Genomic DNA, 6,681 nt, shown 5'->3' on the forward strand with positions numbered 1-6,681 from the left:
TTTCTTGAGAGAAGCCACTAGTGAAACCTATGGCCCCCGGGTCTCTTTCTCATATTATTAGCGGGACGCGATCTATTTTCCTTTGCTTTTATTTTCAGATCTATTAATCCAAAAATACAAAATACCTTGCTGCAATTTATTCTTATTTATTTTATTTGGCATTCGATCTACCAATCTACTACAATTTATTCATTGCACTGTTACCCGAAAGGGATTGACAACCCCTTTAATACGTCAGGTTGCGAGTATTTGTTATCTGTGTGCAGGTACCATTAAGTATTGTTGCTTGGTTCTCCTACTGGTTCGATAACCTTGGTTTCATCACTGAGGGAAATACCTACTGTCGTTTTGCTGCATCATCCCTTCCTCTGGGGAAATACGGACGTAGCTTCAAGCCGCATCACTATCTGCCGGGGTTGGGGTTAGATTGGGTGAAGCTGGTTCTCTGTCCATCGCAGTAGGGGTACAATCTGCGAGAGTCTGGGTTATGTGTGGTAGGGCTGGTTCTCGTGTACGTACAACCAGGGTGCTATCTCCACCAAGAGGTAGCACGATTTTATTTGAAGACCGTGTTTTTACTCCGCTAGATACTGCCATCTACCGCTCCAATTCAAATGGTTGATAAACAGGAAACATAGTTGAATGTACAAACATTGTATGAGAGACAGATGCAATTGATAATGTGGAAAAAAGAGGGCATGAAATAGTTGACATGTCTATTGTTTAACTAAAACGGATAGCATGACATAATTTCACATATATGATGTCTATCTAAACTGGATAGCATAGCATGACATAATTCAAAGATATGATGACTAACTAAACAGGATGGCATGAGATAATTATACGATGTGTTTATTTAATAGGTTTGCATTACATAATTCACATACATGTTATCTAAGTAATCAGGATCACATGATTTAATTCACATATGTGAATATGCTAAGTAGAGGGCATTCACATATATGATGTCTGAACTAAGAACATGGTGTTGAATGTTGTGTATATGATATCTAAACTATGCAATGCAAGACACCATATGCATGATATGAGCAGTATAACCATGCCAAGTTAGAGCATACACCACGGTGGGGGAATAGGACTAGTCATCTGTCTCTGGATCCATCTTTGAGGAGCTATCGGGACCCAACAAGAGATCTTCTTCGACAGGTAACACTGTCTGCTCTGAAGACCTTGTTTTCACTCCAGATTTTTCCATCACCCACTCAAATGGCTGATTCACAGGAAGAGTAGTTTAATGTACAAACCTTGTCGACAAATGAAAATGTAATGAAGAAAAGGATGGGCAAGATATCATTCAAATATATGATGCCTGGTTGGCATTGCATATTTCACATATATTATGGCTGGCTAAAAGAGATGAGACTGCATAATTCCCATATATGATAGAGAAACTAAACAGGTGGCATTACAGAACATGTTTTAACAAAGCAGATGACATATATGATGTCGAAAGTAGGCGCTGCAAGGCAACATATGCATGATATGACTAACATCATGATGCCAAGTTAGAGCAAGCACCTTGGGGGGTAAATAGGAGTGGTCACTTGTGCTTGAATCCGCCTCAGAACAAATATCTTCCTCTGGATTACAATCTGGAGAGGGATGGGGAGGGTTTGCCATTGAACCCACCATGGAGCAAGGTCTGCATGACACTGTATTGCCGCGCAAAATTCTTCTCTTTTTCTCTACATGTTCAGCATGACTGTGTGATGTCTGCTAGACTACGTCGGTATTTTCCCAAAAAGGAAGGGATGATGCAGCACAGTGACGGTAGGTATTTCCCTCAGTGATGAGACCAAGGTTATCGAACCAGTAGGAGAATCACGCAACACTACGTAAACAGCACCTGCACACAAATAACAAATACTCGCAACCCGGCGTGTTAAAGGGGTTGTCAATCCCTTTTAGGTAATGGCGCCAGAAGTTGGCAAACTGACGTGAGAAAGTTGTAATAATTTGATAGATCGAACACCAAATAAAATAAAGTGCAGCAAGGTATTTTTGTATTTCTGGTTTAACAGATCTGAAAATAAAAGCAAATAAAATAGATCGCAAAGGCAAATATATTAAAGAAGAAAGCCGGGGCCGTAGATTTCACTAGTGCCTTCTCTCGAGAAAAATAGCAAAGGGTGGGTAAACAAATTACTGTTGGGCAATTGATATAACTTCAAATAATCATCACGATATCCAAGCAATGATCATTATATTGGCATCACGTCCAAGATTAGTAGACCGACTCCTGCCTGCATCTACTACTATTACTCCACACATCGACCGCTATCCAGCATGCATCTAGTGTATTAAGTTCATGGAAAAACGGAGTAATGCAATAAGAATGATGACATGATGAAAGCACAAGTGCTCCCTGGGTGATTTTGGTAATTAATGTCAACATATCTCTTGTTGGACTAATGTTTTCACCTAGTATATTTTAGATAAGTTCAACCAATGGAGTGGCGTGGACAAGAAGATGTGGAACCCCTTCAAGATGATAAGGACAAAGGATTGGCTCAAGCTCAAAGCTCAAGACTCTGCATTTTCTATTTTAGGGATCCAAGATCACATTGAGTCCATAGGAAAGCCATTACTATTAAGAGGGGGTGAGGTGTTGCTTAATGGCTTGCTTGCTCAAAGTGCTTAGTGATATGCTCCAAAACCCTCAACTACTTTCTCACATCCAAATATGTCCCAAACCAAAAGTCAAACTCGGCCCCACCGAAACTTTCTATCCGGCGCCACTGAGTTCTCTTGACATAGCCACTGCCACAAACCCTAATCAATTCGGTCTCACCGATAGGGATCTCGGTCTCACCGAGATGAGATTCCAAACTCTCTGTTGCCTATTGCAATAATCTCGGTCTCACCGAGATATGCGATCGGTCCCACTGAGTTCGCAATGCAAACTCTCTGTCTCCCTTTCGTAACGTTTCGGTCCAACCGAGATGAGCGAATCGGTCCCATCGAGTTTGCCTGACCAACCCTCTGGTTAGCTTATTACCAAAATCGGTCCAACCGAGTTTGTGTAATCGGTCTCACCGAGATTACATTATGCCCTAACCCTAATGACATCGGTCCCACCAAGTTGACATGTCGGTCCCACCGAAAACCCTAACGGTCACATTATGAACTAAATCGGTCTGACCGAGTTCTCTGAATCGGTCCCACCGAGTTTGGTAAATTGTGTGTAACGGTTAGATTTTGTGTGGAGGCTATATATACCCCTCCACCCACTCTTCATTCGTGGAGAGAGCCATCAGAACATGCCTACACTTCCAACATACAATTTCTGAGAGAGAACCACCGACACTTGTGTTGAGGTCAAGATATTCCATTCCAACCACATAAATCTTGATCTCTAGCCTTCCCCAAGTTGCTTTCCACTCAAATCATCTTTCCACCAAATCCAATCCTGTGAGAGAGAGTTGAGTGTTGTGGAGACTATCATTTGAAGCACAAGAGCAAGGAGTTCATCATCAACACACCATCTATTACCTCTTGGAGAGTGGTGTCTCCTAGATTGGTTAGGTGTCACTTGGGAGCCTTCGACAAGATTGTGGAGTTGAACCAAGGAGTTTGTAAGGGCAAGGAGATCGCCTACTTCGTGAAGATCTACCCGAGTGAGGCAAGTCCTTCGTGGGCGACGGCCATGGTGGAATAGACAAGGTTGCTTCTTCGTGGACCCTTCATGGGCAGAGCCCTCCGTGGACTTGCGCAACCGTTACCCTTCGTGGGTTGAAGTCTCCATCAACGTGGATGTACGATAGCACCACCTATCGGAACCACGGATAAAAAATCTCCATGTCTCCAAATTGCGTTTGCACACTCCAATCCCTTCCCTTTACATTCTTGCAACTTGCATGCTTTACTTTCCGCTGCTCATATACTCTTATCATGCTTGCTTGATATGTATTGTAAATGTGTGAACTTGTGCTAAAACTCCACTTCAACTTAAAGAAATTAAAAACTGCAACTTTTATTGCTAAGAATCTATTCACCCCCCTCTAGACACTTCTCTCGATCCTTTCACATGATGTAGACAAGATCTATTTGTGTAGAAATAGACCCCATCTTGTTATCCTTAATAGCAACAATACATACATGTTGGTTCCCCTTCTGTCACTGGGATCAAGCACCGTAAGATCAAACCCATTACAAAGCACCTCTTCCCATTGCAAGATAAATAGATCAAGTTGGCCAAACAAAACTCAAATATCGGATAAGAAATACGAGGCTATAAGCAATCATGCATATAAGAGATCAAGAAGACTCAAATAACTTTCATGGATAAAAAGATAGATCTGATCACAAACTCAAAGTTCATCCGATCCCAACAAACAGACTACAAAAAGAGTTACATCATATGGATCTCCAAGATACCATTGTATTGAGAATCAAAAGAGAGAGAGGAAGCCATCTAGCTACTAACTACGGACTCGTAGGTCTACAAAAGAATACTCACGCATCATCGTAGAGGCACCAATGGACATGATGAACCCCTCCGTGATGGTGTGTAGATTGGATCTGGTGGTTCTGGAACTTGCGGCAGCTGGAATTGATTTTCGTTGACTCCCCTAGGGTTTCCAGAACATTGGGTATTTATAGAGCAAAGAGGCGGCCCGGGGGGCACCCGAGGTGGGCACAACCCACCAGGGCGCGCCTAGGCCTCCAGGCGCGCCCTGGTGGGTTGTGCTCCCCTCGGAGCAGCCCCCATGTGCTTCTTCGGCCCACTGGATATCTTCTGCTAAAAAAATCCACAAAAAGTTTCGCTGCGTTTGGACTCCATTTGGTATTGATTTCCTGCGATGTAAAAACATGCAAAAAACAGCAACTGACACTTGGCACTATGTCAATAGGTTAGTACAAAAAAATGATATAAAATGACTATAAACTGATTATAAAACATCCAAGAATGATAATATAACATCATGGAACAATAAAAAATTATAGATACGTTGGAGACGTATCAACATCCGCAAGCTTAATTCCTGCTCATCCTCGAGTAGGTAAATGATAAAAACAAAATTTTTGATGTGGAATACTGCCTAACATGTCATCTCATATTCTTTTCTTTGTAGCATGGACATTTGGACATTTATATTGTTCAAAGCAATAGTCTAGTTTTGACATGAGGACTTAAATACTCAAGCATACTAACAAGCAACCATGTCTTTCAAAATATCAACGCTAAAATAAGTTATCCCTAGCCCATCATGCTCAATCATTCATGAAACACACTCGCATATTAGCTACACCCAATGCTCAAGCACGATCATAGTGCCCCCTAATTGGTGCTTTATAAGAGAAGATGGAGACTGAAATTAATAATAAAAATTGCATAAAGTAAAAGAAAGGCCCTTCGCAGAGGGAAGCAGGGATTTGTAGAGGTGCGAGAGCTCAAAGCGAAAATTGAGAGATGAAAACATTTTGAGAGGCATACTTTTCCCACCAACGAAAACGACTTAGAGCTCCCAACACTTTCCATGCTAGATATATCATAGGCGCCTCCCAAACAGAAAATAAAGTTTATTCCTTTTTCAACCATACTTTCACTTTCCATGGCTAACCGTATCCACGGGTGCCTTCCATACCAACACTTTTCAAGGAATCTATTATTTGATAACATAAAGCAAATTCATTTTTCATTTCGGGACTGGGCATCCCTAATAACTTTGCCTTACTCTTGTGCAATGACAAGTGAATAAACACTCATCGTGAGAATAACACATCTAGCATGGAAAATATTGGCCACCCCTCACTGCCTCGCGAGCGGTATGAGCACACAAAAGAGAAATTTATTTTGAAAATTAGAGATGAAACATACAAATTTGCTTAGAACAGCAAAAGAATACCGCATATAGGTAGGTATAGTGGACTCATGTGGCAAAACTGGTTTAAAGGATTTTGGATGCACAAGTAGTGATCATACTTAGTGAAAATTGAAGGCTAGCAAAAGATTGAGAAGCAACGAACCGAGAAACCAATAATCTCATAAGCGAGCATTGAGCATAATTAACACCGAATAATGCACCACAAGTAGATGTAATTTCATTGCACGACTATTGACGTTCGTGCTTGCATAGGGAATCACAAACCTTAATACCAATATTCTTACTAAAGCATAATTACTCATGAACATGACTAACATATCACATCATCACATCTCAAAACTATTACAAAGAATCAAGTTTATTTTGTCCAATGATCTTCATGAAAGTTTTTATTACATACTTCTTAGATATCTATCACTTTGGAACTAATTTTCATGTGTTGCTTTTGATAAGCTCAAAAAAATATAAGTGAAGATCATGAGCATAATATTTCTTTCTCTCAAATTAATTTAAGTGAAGCAAGAGAGAATTTCTTGAAAATTTTACTAACTCTCAAATAAATCTAAGTGAAGCAAGAGAGCATTTCTTCAAAAATACTAAAGCACACCGTGCTCAAAAGATATAAGTGAAGCACTAGAGCAATTCCATAGCTCATAAAAATTTAAGTGAAGCATAGAGAGCAATTCTAACAAGTCATGACATAATTTTGGCTCTCTCAAATAGGTGTGTCCTGCAAGGAATCAAGACTTAAAACGAAAAGCAAAACAAGCAAAGACTCATATCATACAAGACGCTCCAAGCAAAACACATAGTATGTGACGAAAAAAAT

The sequence above is a fragment of the Aegilops tauschii genome, chromosome 2 (assembly GCF_002575655.3).
Source record: "Aegilops tauschii subsp. strangulata cultivar AL8/78 chromosome 2, Aet v6.0, whole genome shotgun sequence".
Classification (NCBI taxonomy): domain Eukaryota; kingdom Viridiplantae; phylum Streptophyta; class Magnoliopsida; order Poales; family Poaceae; genus Aegilops; species Aegilops tauschii.